Here is a 17,168-nt window from a genome sequence, read left to right on the forward strand (position 1 = left end):
ACTCGTGGGTCGATGGGCACTCGGGTCGCTTCCAGGTCTTTGCGATTGTGACTTGTGCCCTGACTCTAACCCTAACCCTTACCCAGCCCGTCTCCTCCTCGGCCCCTGCCTGACTGACTCCTTCCCGCCCGGCCTGTCACCTGTCACCGTCCTCTGCCCCTGCCTGACACGCTCCTCCCCGCCCGGGCCGTCACCGTCCTCGGCCCCTGCCTGACGGGGCTCCTCCGTCGCCTGGGCCTTCCAAGGGCTTGGTGTGGACGCTGGTTCCAGGACGCCCTCCCAGGAACCCGGTAGCAGGGCGGCCGCAGCGTCTCGCGCCACCCAACCGTCCGCCGGCCGGCGGCCGGCGCTAAGTGGCCTGCGGGGGACGTGCCCCCACTGTGGGGCGGGCGCCCAGCCTGGTGTCTTCTCTGAGGCCCCGTGGCTGCTTTTCCCCCCCGCAAGGGGAGAGCCGCGGAGGTGGGGACCGCCTCCTCGTGGGGACGTACACCCAGCTCTCCACGTCGGATTCCGGGGCTCTCTGTCCTGCCAGAAGGCCCAGCTGGCCTGCGGGTCCTCAGAGTGGCAAAAACATCCGAAAACTGAGATTGAGGGTCCGGTGGTTGTCTGCACTTTTGTGCTGGGCACCCCAGGGAGGCCCGGGGGCTGGCTGGACAACGCGGTCTGCTGGGCAGGGGGGGCGGTTTGGAGGAGCAACTGATGCCCTTTGCACTTTGGGTAGCAAGTGTCTGAGGTGTCTCTGAGCCCTGCGCCATGTCGGGGGGTGGGGTGGGGGGGTGGGAGGTCGGGGGGGGGGTGGAGGAGCAGGAGGAGGAGGAGGAGGAGGTGGGAAGGGCCGTGGCCTGCAGTCGTGTTCCCGGGGTGGCTTCTTCCACAGGCTGCTTGGCCTGGGCTCCCTGCACCTGGGCCTTTGGAGGACTGGCCCTGTGCTTGCCAACGCTTCCCCTGCAGGGACCCAGAGCTGGGAGGTTGCATCTCTCAGCCCTGGGTCGGGCAGAGCCCCAGCGGGCCATGCCCACAACCTCTCTCAGCACGGGTCCCCCAGAAGGCTCCTTTGGGACCAGGATTCTCTTGCGGGTGACTCTTTAAGGTCTGGCCCCTGGATGGAGGGGCACCAGGAGTAGAGGAGCAGGAAGGGGAAGGGGGTGGCCATGCGAGGGGACACTTTCAGGCCAAGTCCCAGCTTCAGCCTGATCCTCCTGGGAACCCCGGGGTGTACGTCACACCTCCTGGTTGTCCCGCTCTGAGACAAGGGCTCTGAGACAAGGAGCCGGGCTGCGCATTCCCCCAGCAGCCAGTCGTGGGCTGAGGACACCTGGGGCGTTGGGAACTCCCTGGCTTCTCCTTGGCTTAACATCTGGAGCTGCTTGTGAATCGTGCCGCCACACACACCCGAGTGCAGGTGTCTTCTGCACAGACTGCGGGCCTCGCTCTTCTGAATGCCGCTAGCTCGCCACCCACCCACGGGTGAACCTGGTCAGGGTACTTTCTCTCGGGGGCAGACTCTGATCCTGGCGGGCTACCGGTGTTTCTGTTTGCTCGTTTCTTTCTTCCATTTCGGGAAAGGCTTCCTTACTGGGTGTGGAAATCTCCTATGCCTTTCCTCGCCTATTCTGTCAGCTTTAAAATTCTCTTTCAGTTGCCACCCTCACAGATGGATTAGGAAACTCTTTCCGGTGCACTCATTAGTGAAATGACCTCAATGAAGCTGGAATCCAATATCTAATCGCCGATTTTTAGCGAGTCCACACGCCAGGGTGGTCGGGGTCCAATGCAGCCCCGGCCAGGCCCAGGCCCCTTGGACTGGGCCACAGGAGGACACAGAGGAGGGTCCCGGCCCCCACGGTCGCGTTGCCGGCAGTTCTCCAAGGGCTTGGGCGTTTTCCAGAGGTAGGAGATGGAGGGGACTGATTTCTTCAGCGCCCCACAAACCACGCCACCCCACCCATGGGACACATCCCTAGAGAGAGAGAGAGACGCCCCATACACTCGCTCCCCTCCCCCATGCGCTGTGCCCCAGCCCGGGCCCGGGGGAATAGGCGGCAGCCCACCCACAGGGTGGGGGGCGCAGCTGAAAGGGGTTGTCGGGGATGGCGGCCCCTGCCTGGGGTCAAAGGGCGGGCGACCCGCGCGTGCGCAATCGGCGGCGGCGGCGGCGGCGGCGGCGGCCACGAGCTGGGGGTGGGCCAGGCGAGGAGAGGAAGGGGGCTGGAAGGTCTCCACCTTGGCGAGTCCAGCCGTGGAGGCGCATCTTGTGTGAGTGTGAGTGAGTGAGTGTGAGTGTGAGTGTGTGTGTGTGTGTGTGTGTGTGTGTGTGTGTGTGTGTATAGAAAGACAGCCCCCCACCCCGGCCCGCCGCTCCCTGCCCGCCCCGCCCCGCCCCGCCCCGCCTGTCACCCCCGTCCCTCGGAGCCCGCCGGACCCGGCCGGTGAACTCAACAGGCCCGGCCCGGTGCGGGTCAGCGCCGGCGCGGGGCCTGGGGCGGGGGGAGGAGGCGGCGGGGAAGCGCAGAGAGGCTCGGCTTCTTGAGCGGGGCAGGGGCGCCCTCCGCCGTCTAGGGCCACACCACCCTGAACGCGCCCGATCTCGTCTGGTCTCGGAAGCTAAGCAGGGTCGGGCCTGGTTAGTACTTGGATGGGAGACCGCCTGGGAATACCGGGTGCCGTAGGCTTCTTCTTTTTTTTTTTTTGTTTTGCCTCTTGTTCTGTCCCCTTTCTGGGAGCGAGTCGGCGGCCCGGGGTGGGGGTCACCCCCACCCTCAGCGCCCGCCGCGCTGCCTGGCGTCTCAGACCAAAGGTCTGCTCTGTGGGAACCGACACGCTGGAGGAAACCTTGAGAGTCTGAGAGGGGAGGGAGTTCCAGAAGAAGGCCAGGATGTCATTTTGAGGGAGTATGTGACCAGAACTCGTCCCGTTGCTTTTGGGGTTCTATGGGCTACACGTAGGAATCTTTGGTGGTGGCACCTGATGTTGGGGGATCCGGAGTCACACCCAGACCTGCTCCACAGGCCTCCTTTTACTTTTCTCTTCGGATTCATTATTTTTAAAAAGTGTCTCTTATCTCTATGATTGCATTTTCTTTTCTCTCTCTTTTCAAGCAGATGATGGGAGTCCAAGTATTAAGGTGACATGTGTTGCCCGTGCCCCCCTCCCCCCTGTGTTCTTATTCATTTACCTCTGATGTTGTTCCAGCGTATTGTGGGGGTACCAATGTTAAGGTCGGGTACGTTGCCCTCTCCCAGCCTCCCCCCTCGGGTCAGAGCCTCAAGTGCGCCCATCCCCCAGTCGGTGCGCACCCACCCCATTCCTAATGGAGGTGTATGCCCATCCCCTCCCCCCACCCGCCCGACACCCACCCGATGAAGGTGATTCCTCTGTGTCCACTTAGGTGTCCATCGGTTCGTACCCATTTGCTGGTGAGCGCGAGCACGTGGTGCTCGTGTGTCCATTCTTGGGCTACCTGGCTTACTGGAACGGGTTCCAGCTCTGGCCAGGAGAACCACGAGAGGTGCCCTCTCACCGCTGCTCCTCCTAGCTGAATAGCACTCCGTGGTGTCCACGCGCCACATTTCATTTACGCACTCGTGGGTCGATGGGCACTCGGGTCGCTTCCAGGTCTTTGCGATTGTGACTTGTGCCCTGACTCTAACCCTAACCCTTACCCAGCCCGTCTCCTCCTCGGCCCCTGCCTGACTGACTCCTTCCCGCCCGGCCTGTCACCTGTCACCGTCCTCTGCCCCTGCCTGACACGCTCCTCCCCGCCCGGGCCGTCACCGTCCTCGGCCCCTGCCTGACGGGGCTCCTCCGTCGCCTGGGCCTTCCAAGGGCTTGGTGTGGACGCTGGTTCCAGGACGCCCTCCCAGGAACCCGGTAGCAGGGCGGCCGCAGCGTCTCGTGCCACCCAACCGTCCGCCGGCCGGCGGCCGGCGCTAAGTGGCCTGCGGGGGACGTGCCCCCACTGTGGGGCGGGCGCCCAGCCTGGTGTCTTCTCTGAGGCCCCGTGGCTGCTTTTCCCCCCCGCAAGGGGAGAGCCGCGGAGGTGGGGACCGCCTCCTCGTGGGGACGTACACCCAGCTCTCCACGTCGGATTCCGGGGCTCTCTGTCCTGCCAGAAGGCCCAGCTGGCCTGCGGGTCCTCAGAGTGGCAAAAACATCCGAAAACTGAGATTGAGGGTCCGGTGGTTGTCTGCACTTTTGTGCTGGGCACCCCAGGGAGGCCCGGGGGCTGGCTGGACAACGCGGTCTGCTGGGCAGGGGGGGCGGTTTGGAGGAGCAACTGATGCCCTTTGCACTTTGGGTAGCAAGTGTCTGAGGTGTCTCTGAGCCCTGCGCCATGTCGGGGGGTGGGGTGGGGGGGTGGGAGGTCGGGGGGGGGGTGGAGGAGCAGGAGGAGGAGGAGGAGGAGGTGGGAAGGGCCGTGGCCTGCAGTCGTGTTCCCGGGGTGGCTTCTTCCACAGGCTGCTTGGCCTGGGCTCCCTGCACCTGGGCCTTTGGAGGACTGGCCCTGTGCTTGCCAACGCTTCCCCTGCAGGGACCCAGAGCTGGGAGGTTGCATCTCTCAGCCCTGGGTCGGGCAGAGCCCCAGCGGGCCATGCCCACAACCTCTCTCAGCACGGGTCCCCCAGAAGGCTCCTTTGGGACCAGGATTCTCTTGCGGGTGACTCTTTAAGGTCTGGCCCCTGGATGGAGGGGCACCAGGAGTAGAGGAGCAGGAAGGGGAAGGGGGTGGCCATGCGAGGGGACACTTTCAGGCCAAGTCCCAGCTTCAGCCTGATCCTCCTGGGAACCCCGGGGTGTACGTCACACCTCCTGGTTGTCCCGCTCTGAGACAAGGGCTCTGAGACAAGGAGCCGGGCTGCGCATTCCCCCAGCAGCCAGTCGTGGGCTGAGGACACCTGGGGCGTTGGGAACTCCCTGGCTTCTCCTTGGCTTAACATCTGGAGCTGCTTGTGAATCGTGCCGCCACACACACCCGAGTGCAGGTGTCTTCTGCACAGACTGCGGGCCTCGCTCTTCTGAATGCCGCTAGCTCGCCACCCACCCACGGGTGAACCTGGTCAGGGTACTTTCTCTCGGGGGCAGACTCTGATCCTGGCGGGCTACCGGTGTTTCTGTTTGCTCGTTTCTTTCTTCCATTTCGGGAAAGGCTTCCTTACTGGGTGTGGAAATCTCCTATGCCTTTCCTCGCCTATTCTGTCAGCTTTAAAATTCTCTTTCAGTTGCCACCCTCACAGATGGATTAGGAAACTCTTTCCGGTGCACTCATTAGTGAAATGACCTCAATGAAGCTGGAATCCAATATCTAATCGCCGATTTTTAGCGAGTCCACACGCCAGGGTGGTCGGGGTCCAATGCAGCCCCGGCCAGGCCCAGGCCCCTTGGACTGGGCCACAGGAGGACACAGAGGAGGGTCCCGGCCCCCACGGTCGCGTTGCCGGCAGTTCTCCAAGGGCTTGGGCGTTTTCCAGAGGTAGGAGATGGAGGGGACTGATTTCTTCAGCGCCCCACAAACCACGCCACCCCACCCATGGGACACATCCCTAGAGAGAGAGAGAGACGCCCCATACACTCGCTCCCCTCCCCCATGCGCTGTGCCCCAGCCCGGGCCCGGGGGAATAGGCGGCAGCCCACCCACAGGGTGGGGGGCGCAGCTGAAAGGGGTTGTCGGGGATGGCGGCCCCTGCCTGGGGTCAAAGGGCGGGCGACCCGCGCGTGCGCAATCGGCGGCGGCGGCGGCGGCGGCGGCGGCCACGAGCTGGGGGTGGGCCAGGCGAGGAGAGGAAGGGGGCTGGAAGGTCTCCACCTTGGCGAGTCCAGCCGTGGAGGCGCATCTTGTGTGAGTGTGAGTGAGTGAGTGTGAGTGTGAGTGTGTGTGTGTGTGTGTGTGTATAGAGAGACAGCCCCCCACCCCGGCCCGCCGCTCCCTGCCCGCCCCGCCCCGCCCCGCCCCGCCTGTCACCCCCGTCCCTCGGAGCCCGCCGGACCCGGCCGGTGAACTCAACAGGCCCGGCCCGGTGCGGGTCAGCGCCGGCGCGGGGCCTGGGGCGGGGGGAGGAGGCGGCGGGGAAGCGCAGAGAGGCTCGGCTTCTTGAGCGGGGCAGGGGCGCCCTCCGCCGTCTAGGGCCACACCACCCTGAACGCGCCCGATCTCGTCTGGTCTGGGAAGCTAAGCAGGGTCGGGCCTGGTTAGTACTTGGATGGGAGACCGCCTGGGAATACCGGGTGCCATAGGCTTCTTCTTTTTTTTTTTTTTTTGTTTTGCCTCTTGTTCTGTCCCCTTTCTGGGAGCGAGTCGGCGGCCCGGGGTGGGGGTCACCCCCACCCTCAGCGCCCGCCGCGGTGCCTGGCGCCCCAGCCCGCACCGTGGGGCCTCCTCTTGTCCCAAGCCGCGACACCGCCGTCACGCGGCAGCATGCGTGGCTTCTGGACTGTCAGGTCTCAGACCAAAGGTCTGCTCTGTGGGAACCGACACGCTGGAGGAAACCTTGAGAGTCTGAGAGGGGAGGGAGTTCCAGAAGAAGGCCAGGATGTCATTTTGAGGGAGTATGTGACCAGAACTCGTCCCGTTGCTTTTGGGGTTCTATGGGCTACACGTAGGAATCTTTGGTGGTGGCACCTGATGTTGGGGGATCCGGAGTCACACCCAGACCTGCTCCACAGGCCTCCTTTTACTTTTCTCTTCGGATTCATTATTTTTAAAAAGTGTCTCTTATCTCTATGATTGCATTTTCTTTTCTCTCTCTTTTCAAGCAGATGATGGGAGTCCAAGTATTAAGGTGACATGTGTTGCCCGTGCCCCCCTCCCCCCTGTGTTCTTATTCATTTACCTCTGATGTTGTTCCAGCGTATTGTGGGGGTACCAATGTTAAGGTCGGGTACGTTGCCCTCTCCCAGCCTCCCCCCTCGGGTCAGAGCCTCAAGTGCGCCCATCCCCCAGTCGGTGCGCACCCACCCCATTCCTAATGGAGGTGTATGCCCATCCCCTCCCCCCACCCGCCCGACACCCACCCGATGAAGGTGATTCCTCTGTGTCCACTTAGGTGTCCATCGGTTCGTACCCATTTGCTGGTGAGCGCGAGCACGTGGTGCTCGTGTGTCCATTCTTGGGCTACCTGGCTTACTGGAACGGGTTCCAGCTCTGGCCAGGAGAACCACGAGAGGTGCCCTCTCACCGCTGCTCCTCCTAGCTGAATAGCACTCCGTGGTGTCCACGCGCCACATTTCATTTACGCACTCGTGGGTCGATGGGCACTCGGGTCGCTTCCAGGTCTTTGCGATTGTGACTTGTGCCCTGACTCTAACCCTAACCCTTACCCAGCCCGTCTCCTCCTCGGCCCCTGCCTGACTGACTCCTTCCCGCCCGGCCTGTCACCTGTCACCGTCCTCTGCCCCTGCCTGACACGCTCCTCCCCGCCCGGGCCGTCACCGTCCTCGGCCCCTGCCTGACGGGGCTCCTCCGTCGCCTGGGCCTTCCAAGGGCTTGGTGTGGACGCTGGTTCCAGGACGCCCTCCCAGGAACCCGGTAGCAGGGCGGCCGCAGCGTCTCGCGCCACCCAACCGTCCGCCGGCCGGCGGCCGGCGCTAAGTGGCCTGCGGGGGACGTGCCCCCACTGTGGGGCGGGCGCCCAGCCTGGTGTCTTCTCTGAGGCCCCGTGGCTGCTTTTCCCCCCCGCAAGGGGAGAGCCGCGGAGGTGGGGACCGCCTCCTCGTGGGGACGTACACCCAGCTCTCCACGTCGGATTCCGGGGCTCTCTGTCCTGCCAGAAGGCCCAGCTGGCCTGCGGGTCCTCAGAGTGGCAAAAACATCCGAAAACTGAGATTGAGGGTCCGGTGGTTGTCTGCACTTTTGTGCTGGGCACCCCAGGGAGGCCCGGGGGCTGGCTGGACAACGCGGTCTGCTGGGCAGGGGGGGCGGTTTGGAGGAGCAACTGATGCCCTTTGCACTTTGGGTAGCAAGTGTCTGAGGTGTCTCTGAGCCCTGCGCCATGTCGGGGGGTGGGGTGGGGGGGTGGGAGGTCGGGGGGGGGTGGAGGAGCAGGAGGAGGAGGAGGAGGAGGTGGGAAGGGCCGTGGCCTGCAGTCGTGTTCCCGGGGTGGCTTCTTCCACAGGCTGCTTGGCCTGGGCTCCCTGCACCTGGGCCTTTGGAGGACTGGCCCTGTGCTTGCCAACGCTTCCCCTGCAGGGACCCAGAGCTGGGAGGTTGCATCTCTCAGCCCTGGGTCGGGCAGAGCCCCAGCGGGCCATGCCCACAACCTCTCTCAGCACGGGTCCCCCAGAAGGCTCCTTTGGGACCAGGATTCTCTTGCGGGTGACTCTTTAAGGTCTGGCCCCTGGATGGAGGGGCACCAGGAGTAGAGGAGCAGGAAGGGGAAGGGGGTGGCCATGCGAGGGGACACTTTCAGGCCAAGTCCCAGCTTCAGCCTGATCCTCCTGGGAACCCCGGGGTGTACGTCACACCTCCTGGTTGTCCCGCTCTGAGACAAGGGCTCTGAGACAAGGAGCCGGGCTGCGCATTCCCCCAGCAGCCAGTCGTGGGCTGAGGACACCTGGGGCGTTGGGAACTCCCTGGCTTCTCCTTGGCTTAACATCTGGAGCTGCTTGTGAATCGTGCCGCCACACACACCCGAGTGCAGGTGTCTTCTGCACAGACTGCGGGCCTCGCTCTTCTGAATGCCGCTAGCTCGCCACCCACCCACGGGTGAACCTGGTCAGGGTACTTTCTCTCGGGGGCAGACTCTGATCCTGGCGGGCTACCGGTGTTTCTGTTTGCTCGTTTCTTTCTTCCATTTCGGGAAAGGCTTCCTTACTGGGTGTGGAAATCTCCTATGCCTTTCCTCGCCTATTCTGTCAGCTTTAAAATTCTCTTTCAGTTGCCACCCTCACAGATGGATTAGGAAACTCTTTCCGGTGCACTCATTAGTGAAATGACCTCAATGAAGCTGGAATCCAATATCTAATCGCCGATTTTTAGCGAGTCCACACGCCAGGGTGGTCGGGGTCCAATGCAGCCCCGGCCAGGCCCAGGCCCCTTGGACTGGGCCACAGGAGGACACAGAGGAGGGTCCCGGCCCCCACGGTCGCGTTGCCGGCAGTTCTCCAAGGGCTTGGGCGTTTTCCAGAGGTAGGAGATGGAGGGGACTGATTTCTTCAGCGCCCCACAAACCACGCCACCCCACCCATGGGACACATCCCTAGAGAGAGAGAGAGACGCCCCATACACTCGCTCCCCTCCCCCATGCGCTGTGCCCCAGCCCGGGCCCGGGGGAATAGGCGGCAGCCCACCCACAGGGTGGGGGGCGCAGCTGAAAGGGGTTGTCGGGGATGGCGGCCCCTGCCTGGGGTCAAAGGGCGGGCGACCCGCGCGTGCGCAATCGGCGGCGGCGGCGGCGGCGGCGGCGGCCACGAGCTGGGGGTGGGCCAGGCGAGGAGAGGAAGGGGGCTGGAAGGTCTCCACCTTGGCGAGTCCAGCCGTGGAGGCGCATCTTGTGTGAGTGTGAGTGAGTGAGTGTGAGTGTGAGTGTGTGTGTGTGTGTGTGTGTATAGAGAGACAGCCCCCCACCCCGGCCCGCCGCTCCCTGCCCGCCCCGCCCCGCCCCGCCCCGCCTGTCACCCCCGTCCCTCGGAGCCCGCCGGACCCGGCCGGTGAACTCAACAGGCCCGGCCCGGTGCGGGTCAGCGCCGGCGCGGGGCCTGGGGCGGGGGGAGGAGGCGGCGGGGAAGCGCAGAGAGGCTCGGCTTCTTGAGCGGGGCAGGGGCGCCCTCCGCCGTCTAGGGCCACACCACCCTGAACGCGCCCGATCTCGTCTGGTCTGGGAAGCTAAGCAGGGTCGGGCCTGGTTAGTACTTGGATGGGAGACCGCCTGGGAATACCGGGTGCCGTAGGCTTCTTCTTTTTTTTTTTTTTTTGTTTTGCCTCTTGTTCTGTCCCCTTTCTGGGAGCGAGTCGGCGGCCCGGGGTGGGGGTCACCCCCACCCTCAGCGCCCGCCGCGGTGCCTGGCGCCCCAGCCCGCACCGTGGGGCCTCCTCTTGTCCCAAGCCGCGACACCGCCGTCACGCGGCAGCATGCGTGGCTTCTGGACTGTCAGGTCTCAGACCAAAGGTCTGCTCTGTGGGAACCGACACGCTGGAGGAAACCTTGAGAGTCTGAGAGGGGAGGGAGTTCCAGAAGAAGGCCAGGATGTCATTTTGAGGGAGTATGTGACCAGAACTCGTCCCGTTGCTTTTGGGGTTCTATGGGCTACACGTAGGAATCTTTGGTGGTGGCACCTGATGTTGGGGGATCCGGAGTCACACCCAGACCTGCTCCACAGGCCTCCTTTTACTTTTCTCTTCGGATTCATTATTTTTAAAAAGTGTCTCTTATCTCTATGATTGCATTTTCTTTTCTCTCTCTTTTCAAGCAGATGATGGGAGTCCAAGTATTAAGGTGACATGTGTTGCCCGTGCCCCCCTCCCCCCTGTGTTCTTATTCATTTACCTCTGATGTTGTTCCAGCGTATTGTGGGGGTACCAATGTTAAGGTCGGGTACGTTGCCCTCTCCCAGCCTCCCCCCTCGGGTCAGAGCCTCAAGTGCGCCCATCCCCCAGTCGGTGCGCACCCACCCCATTCCTAATGGAGGTGTATGCCCATCCCCTCCCCCCACCCGCCCGACACCCACCCGATGAAGGTGATTCCTCTGTGTCCACTTAGGTGTCCATCGGTTCGTACCCATTTGCTGGTGAGCGCGAGCACGTGGTGCTCGTGTGTCCATTCTTGGGCTACCTGGCTTACTGGAACGGGTTCCAGCTCTGGCCAGGAGAACCACGAGAGGTGCCCTCTCACCGCTGCTCCTCCTAGCTGAATAGCACTCCGTGGTGTCCACGCGCCACATTTCATTTACGCACTCGTGGGTCGATGGGCACTCGGGTCGCTTCCAGGTCTTTGCGATTGTGACTTGTGCCCTGACTCTAACCCTAACCCTTACCCAGCCCGTCTCCTCCTCGGCCCCTGCCTGACTGACTCCTTCCCGCCCGGCCTGTCACCTGTCACCGTCCTCTGCCCCTGCCTGACACGCTCCTCCCCGCCCGGGCCGTCACCGTCCTCGGCCCCTGCCTGACGGGGCTCCTCCGTCGCCTGGGCCTTCCAAGGGCTTGGTGTGGACGCTGGTTCCAGGACGCCCTCCCAGGAACCCGGTAGCAGGGCGGCCGCAGCGTCTCGCGCCACCCAACCGTCCGCCGGCCGGCGGCCGGCGCTAAGTGGCCTGCGGGGGACGTGCCCCCACTGTGGGGCGGGCGCCCAGCCTGGTGTCTTCTCTGAGGCCCCGTGGCTGCTTTTCCCCCCCGCAAGGGGAGAGCCGCGGAGGTGGGGACCGCCTCCTCGTGGGGACGTACACCCAGCTCTCCACGTCGGATTCCGGGGCTCTCTGTCCTGCCAGAAGGCCCAGCTGGCCTGCGGGTCCTCAGAGTGGCAAAAACATCCGAAAACTGAGATTGAGGGTCCGGTGGTTGTCTGCACTTTTGTGCTGGGCACCCCAGGGAGGCCCGGGGGCTGGCTGGACAACGCGGTCTGCTGGGCAGGGGGGGCGGTTTGGAGGAGCAACTGATGCCCTTTGCACTTTGGGTAGCAAGTGTCTGAGGTGTCTCTGAGCCCTGCGCCATGTCGGGGGGTGGGGTGGGGGGGTGGGAGGTCGGGGGGGGGTGGAGGAGCAGGAGGAGGAGGAGGAGGAGGTGGGAAGGGCCGTGGCCTGCAGTCGTGTTCCCGGGGTGGCTTCTTCCACAGGCTGCTTGGCCTGGGCTCCCTGCACCTGGGCCTTTGGAGGACTGGCCCTGTGCTTGCCAACGCTTCCCCTGCAGGGACCCAGAGCTGGGAGGTTGCATCTCTCAGCCCTGGGTCGGGCAGAGCCCCAGCGGGCCATGCCCACAACCTCTCTCAGCACGGGTCCCCCAGAAGGCTCCTTTGGGACCAGGATTCTCTTGCGGGTGACTCTTTAAGGTCTGGCCCCTGGATGGAGGGGCACCAGGAGTAGAGGAGCAGGAAGGGGAAGGGGGTGGCCATGCGAGGGGACACTTTCAGGCCAAGTCCCAGCTTCAGCCTGATCCTCCTGGGAACCCCGGGGTGTACGTCACACCTCCTGGTTGTCCCGCTCTGAGACAAGGGCTCTGAGACAAGGAGCCGGGCTGCGCATTCCCCCAGCAGCCAGTCGTGGGCTGAGGACACCTGGGGCGTTGGGAACTCCCTGGCTTCTCCTTGGCTTAACATCTGGAGCTGCTTGTGAATCGTGCCGCCACACACACCCGAGTGCAGGTGTCTTCTGCACAGACTGCGGGCCTCGCTCTTCTGAATGCCGCTAGCTCGCCACCCACCCACGGGTGAACCTGGTCAGGGTACTTTCTCTCGGGGGCAGACTCTGATCCTGGCGGGCTACCGGTGTTTCTGTTTGCTCGTTTCTTTCTTCCATTTCGGGAAAGGCTTCCTTACTGGGTGTGGAAATCTCCTATGCCTTTCCTCGCCTATTCTGTCAGCTTTAAAATTCTCTTTCAGTTGCCACCCTCACAGATGGATTAGGAAACTCTTTCCGGTGCACTCATTAGTGAAATGACCTCAATGAAGCTGGAATCCAATATCTAATCGCCGATTTTTAGCGAGTCCACACGCCAGGGTGGTCGGGGTCCAATGCAGCCCCGGCCAGGCCCAGGCCCCTTGGACTGGGCCACAGGAGGACACAGAGGAGGGTCCCGGCCCCCACGGTCGCGTTGCCGGCAGTTCTCCAAGGGCTTGGGCGTTTTCCAGAGGTAGGAGATGGAGGGGACTGATTTCTTCAGCGCCCCACAAACCACGCCACCCCACCCATGGGACACATCCCTAGAGAGAGAGAGAGACGCCCCATACACTCGCTCCCCTCCCCCATGCGCTGTGCCCCAGCCCGGGCCCGGGGGAATAGGCGGCAGCCCACCCACAGGGTGGGGGGCGCAGCTGAAAGGGGTTGTCGGGGATGGCGGCCCCTGCCTGGGGTCAAAGGGCGGGCGACCCGCGCGTGCGCAATCGGCGGCGGCGGCGGCGGCGGCGGCGGCCACGAGCTGGGGGTGGGCCAGGCGAGGAGAGGAAGGGGGCTGGAAGGTCTCCACCTTGGCGAGTCCAGCCGTGGAGGCGCATCTTGTGTGAGTGTGAGTGAGTGAGTGTGAGTGTGAGTGTGTGTGTGTGTGTGTGTGTGTGTGTGTGTATAGAAAGACAGCCCCCCACCCCGGCCCGCCGCTCCCTGCCCGCCCCGCCCCGCCCCGCCCCGCCTGTCACCCCCGTCCCTCGGAGCCCGCCGGACCCGGCCGGTGAACTCAACAGGCCCGGCCCGGTGCGGGTCAGCGCCGGCGCGGGGCCTGGGGCGGGGGGAGGAGGCGGCGGGGAAGCGCAGAGAGGCTCGGCTTCTTGAGCGGGGCAGGGGCGCCCTCCGCCGTCTAGGGCCACACCACCCTGAACGCGCCCGATCTCGTCTGGTCTCGGAAGCTAAGCAGGGTCGGGCCTGGTTAGTACTTGGATGGGAGACCGCCTGGGAATACCGGGTGCCGTAGGCTTCTTCTTTTTTTTTTTTTTGTTTTGCCTCTTGTTCTGTCCCCTTTCTGGGAGCGAGTCGGCGGCCCGGGGTGGGGGTCACCCCCACCCTCAGCGCCCGCCGCGCTGCCTGGCGTCTCAGACCAAAGGTCTGCTCTGTGGGAACCGACACGCTGGAGGAAACCTTGAGAGTCTGAGAGGGGAGGGAGTTCCAGAAGAAGGCCAGGATGTCATTTTGAGGGAGTATGTGACCAGAACTCGTCCCGTTGCTTTTGGGGTTCTATGGGCTACACGTAGGAATCTTTGGTGGTGGCACCTGATGTTGGGGGATCCGGAGTCACACCCAGACCTGCTCCACAGGCCTCCTTTTACTTTTCTCTTCGGATTCATTATTTTTAAAAAGTGTCTCTTATCTCTATGATTGCATTTTCTTTTCTCTCTCTTTTCAAGCAGATGATGGGAGTCCAAGTATTAAGGTGACATGTGTTGCCCGTGCCCCCCTCCCCCCTGTGTTCTTATTCATTTACCTCTGATGTTGTTCCAGCGTATTGTGGGGGTACCAATGTTAAGGTCGGGTACGTTGCCCTCTCCCAGCCTCCCCCCTCGGGTCAGAGCCTCAAGTGCGCCCATCCCCCAGTCGGTGCGCACCCACCCCATTCCTAATGGAGGTGTATGCCCATCCCCTCCCCCCACCCGCCCGACACCCACCCGATGAAGGTGATTCCTCTGTGTCCACTTAGGTGTCCATCGGTTCGTACCCATTTGCTGGTGAGCGCGAGCACGTGGTGCTCGTGTGTCCATTCTTGGGCTACCTGGCTTACTGGAACGGGTTCCAGCTCTGGCCAGGAGAACCACGAGAGGTGCCCTCTCACCGCTGCTCCTCCTAGCTGAATAGCACTCCGTGGTGTCCACGCGCCACATTTCATTTACGCACTCGTGGGTCGATGGGCACTCGGGTCGCTTCCAGGTCTTTGCGATTGTGACTTGTGCCCTGACTCTAACCCTAACCCTTACCCAGCCCGTCTCCTCCTCGGCCCCTGCCTGACTGACTCCTTCCCGCCCGGCCTGTCACCTGTCACCGTCCTCTGCCCCTGCCTGACACGCTCCTCCCCGCCCGGGCCGTCACCGTCCTCGGCCCCTGGCCCCTGCCTGACGGGGCTCCTCCGTCGCCTGGGCCTTCCAAGGGCTTGGTGTGGACGCTGGTTCCAGGACGCCCTCCCAGGAACCCGGTAGCAGGGCGGCCGCAGCGTCTCGTGCCACCCAACCGTCCGCCGGCCGGCGGCCGGCGCTAAGTGGCCTGCGGGGGACGTGCCCCCACTGTGGGGCGGGCGCCCAGCCTGGTGTCTTCTCTGAGGCCCCGTGGCTGCTTTTCCCCCCCGCAAGGGGAGAGCCGCGGAGGTGGGGACCGCCTCCTCGTGGGGACGTACACCCAGCTCTCCACGTCGGATTCCGGGGCTCTCTGTCCTGCCAGAAGGCCCAGCTGGCCTGCGGGTCCTCAGAGTGGCAAAAACATCCGAAAACTGAGATTGAGGGTCCGGTGGTTGTCTGCACTTTTGTGCTGGGCACCCCAGGGAGGCCCGGGGGCTGGCTGGACAACGCGGTCTGCTGGGCAGGGGGGGCGGTTTGGAGGAGCAACTGATGCCCTTTGCACTTTGGGTAGCAAGTGTCTGAGGTGTCTCTGAGCCCTGCGCCATGTCGGGGGGTGGGGTGGGGGGGTGGGAGGTCGGGGGGGGGGTGGAGGAGCAGGAGGAGGAGGAGGAGGAGGTGGGAAGGGCCGTGGCCTGCAGTCGTGTTCCCGGGGTGGCTTCTTCCACAGGCTGCTTGGCCTGGGCTCCCTGCACCTGGGCCTTTGGAGGACTGGCCCTGTGCTTGCCAACGCTTCCCCTGCAGGGACCCAGAGCTGGGAGGTTGCATCTCTCAGCCCTGGGTCGGGCAGAGCCCCAGCGGGCCATGCCCACAACCTCTCTCAGCACGGGTCCCCCAGAAGGCTCCTTTGGGACCAGGATTCTCTTGCGGGTGACTCTTTAAGGTCTGGCCCCTGGATGGAGGGGCACCAGGAGTAGAGGAGCAGGAAGGGGAAGGGGGTGGCCATGCGAGGGGACACTTTCAGGCCAAGTCCCAGCTTCAGCCTGATCCTCCTGGGAACCCCGGGGTGTACGTCACACCTCCTGGTTGTCCCGCTCTGAGACAAGGGCTCTGAGACAAGGAGCCGGGCTGCGCATTCCCCCAGCAGCCAGTCGTGGGCTGAGGACACCTGGGGCGTTGGGAACTCCCTGGCTTCTCCTTGGCTTAACATCTGGAGCTGCTTGTGAATCGTGCCGCCACACACACCCGAGTGCAGGTGTCTTCTGCACAGACTGCGGGCCTCGCTCTTCTGAATGCCGCTAGCTCGCCACCCACCCACGGGTGAACCTGGTCAGGGTACTTTCTCTCGGGGGCAGACTCTGATCCTGGCGGGCTACCGGTGTTTCTGTTTGCTCGTTTCTTTCTTCCATTTCGGGAAAGGCTTCCTTACTGGGTGTGGAAATCTCCTATGCCTTTCCTCGCCTATTCTGTCAGCTTTAAAATTCTCTTTCAGTTGCCACCCTCACAGATGGATTAGGAAACTCTTTCCGGTGCACTCATTAGTGAAATGACCTCAATGAAGCTGGAATCCAATATCTAATCGCCGATTTTTAGCGAGTCCACACGCCAGGGTGGTCGGGGTCCAATGCAGCCCCGGCCAGGCCCAGGCCCCTTGGACTGGGCCACAGGAGGACACAGAGGAGGGTCCCGGCCCCCACGGTCGCGTTGCCGGCAGTTCTCCAAGGGCTTGGGCGTTTTCCAGAGGTAGGAGATGGAGGGGACTGATTTCTTCAGCGCCCCACAAACCACGCCACCCCACCCATGGGACACATCCCTAGAGAGAGAGAGAGACGCCCCATACACTCGCTCCCCTCCCCCATGCGCTGTGCCCCAGCCCGGGCCCGGGGGAATAGGCGGCAGCCCACCCACAGGGTGGGGGGCGCAGCTGAAAGGGGTTGTCGGGGATGGCGGCCCCTGCCTGGGGTCAAAGGGCGGGCGACCCGCGCGTGCGCAATCGGCGGCGGCGGCGGCGGCGGCGGCGGCCACGAGCTGGGGGTGGGCCAGGCGAGGAGAGGAAGGGGGCTGGAAGGTCTCCACCTTGGCGAGTCCAGCCGTGGAGGCGCATCTTGTGTGAGTGTGAGTGAGTGAGTGTGAGTGTGAGTGTGTGTGTGTGTGTGTGTGTATAGAGAGACAGCCCCCCACCCCGGCCCGCCGCTCCCTGCCCGCCCCGCCCCGCCCCGCCCCGCCTGTCACCCCCGTCCCTCGGAGCCCGCCGGACCCGGCCGGTGAACTCAACAGGCCCGGCCCGGTGCGGGTCAGCGCCGGCGCGGGGCCTGGGGCGGGGGGAGGAGGCGGCGGGGAAGCGCAGAGAGGCTCGGCTTCTTGAGCGGGGCAGGGGCGCCCTCCGCCGTCTAGGGCCACACCACCCTGAACGCGCCCGATCTCGTCTGGTCTGGGAAGCTAAGCAGGGTCGGGCCTGGTTAGTACTTGGATGGGAGACCGCCTGGGAATACCGGGTGCCATAGGCTTCTTCTTTTTTTTTTTTTTTTGTTTTGCCTCTTGTTCTGTCCCCTTTCTGGG

General features: G+C 63.8%; 5 non-coding genes across 5 annotated transcripts; all 5 read left to right on the forward strand.

Annotated features, from left to right (window-relative positions):
- The first annotated feature begins 2,553 nt into the window (after window positions 1-2,553).
- LOC142863233 (5S ribosomal RNA) lies at window positions 2,554-2,672 on the forward strand. The gene has a single exon (XR_012914127.1). It is a non-coding gene; the product is annotated as a 5S ribosomal RNA (ribosomal RNA).
- Window positions 2,673-6,115: 3,443 nt separating this feature from the next.
- Window positions 6,116-6,234, forward strand: LOC142863232 (5S ribosomal RNA). The gene has a single exon (XR_012914126.1). It is a non-coding gene; the product is annotated as a 5S ribosomal RNA (ribosomal RNA).
- A 3,532-nt stretch (window positions 6,235-9,766) lies between these two features.
- LOC142863226 (5S ribosomal RNA) lies at window positions 9,767-9,885 on the forward strand. The gene has a single exon (XR_012914120.1). It is a non-coding gene; the product is annotated as a 5S ribosomal RNA (ribosomal RNA).
- Window positions 9,886-13,427: 3,542 nt separating this feature from the next.
- On the forward strand, window positions 13,428-13,546 carry LOC142863245 (5S ribosomal RNA). Its single transcript, XR_012914130.1, has one exon. It is a non-coding gene; the product is annotated as a 5S ribosomal RNA (ribosomal RNA).
- A 3,451-nt stretch (window positions 13,547-16,997) lies between these two features.
- On the forward strand, window positions 16,998-17,116 carry LOC142863234 (5S ribosomal RNA). The gene has a single exon (XR_012914128.1). It is a non-coding gene; the product is annotated as a 5S ribosomal RNA (ribosomal RNA).
- The last annotated feature ends 52 nt before the right edge of the window (window positions 17,117-17,168 follow it).

Source organism: Microcebus murinus, chromosome 21 (assembly GCF_040939455.1).
Source record: "Microcebus murinus isolate Inina chromosome 21, M.murinus_Inina_mat1.0, whole genome shotgun sequence".
In the NCBI taxonomy this organism is placed as follows: domain Eukaryota; kingdom Metazoa; phylum Chordata; class Mammalia; order Primates; family Cheirogaleidae; genus Microcebus; species Microcebus murinus.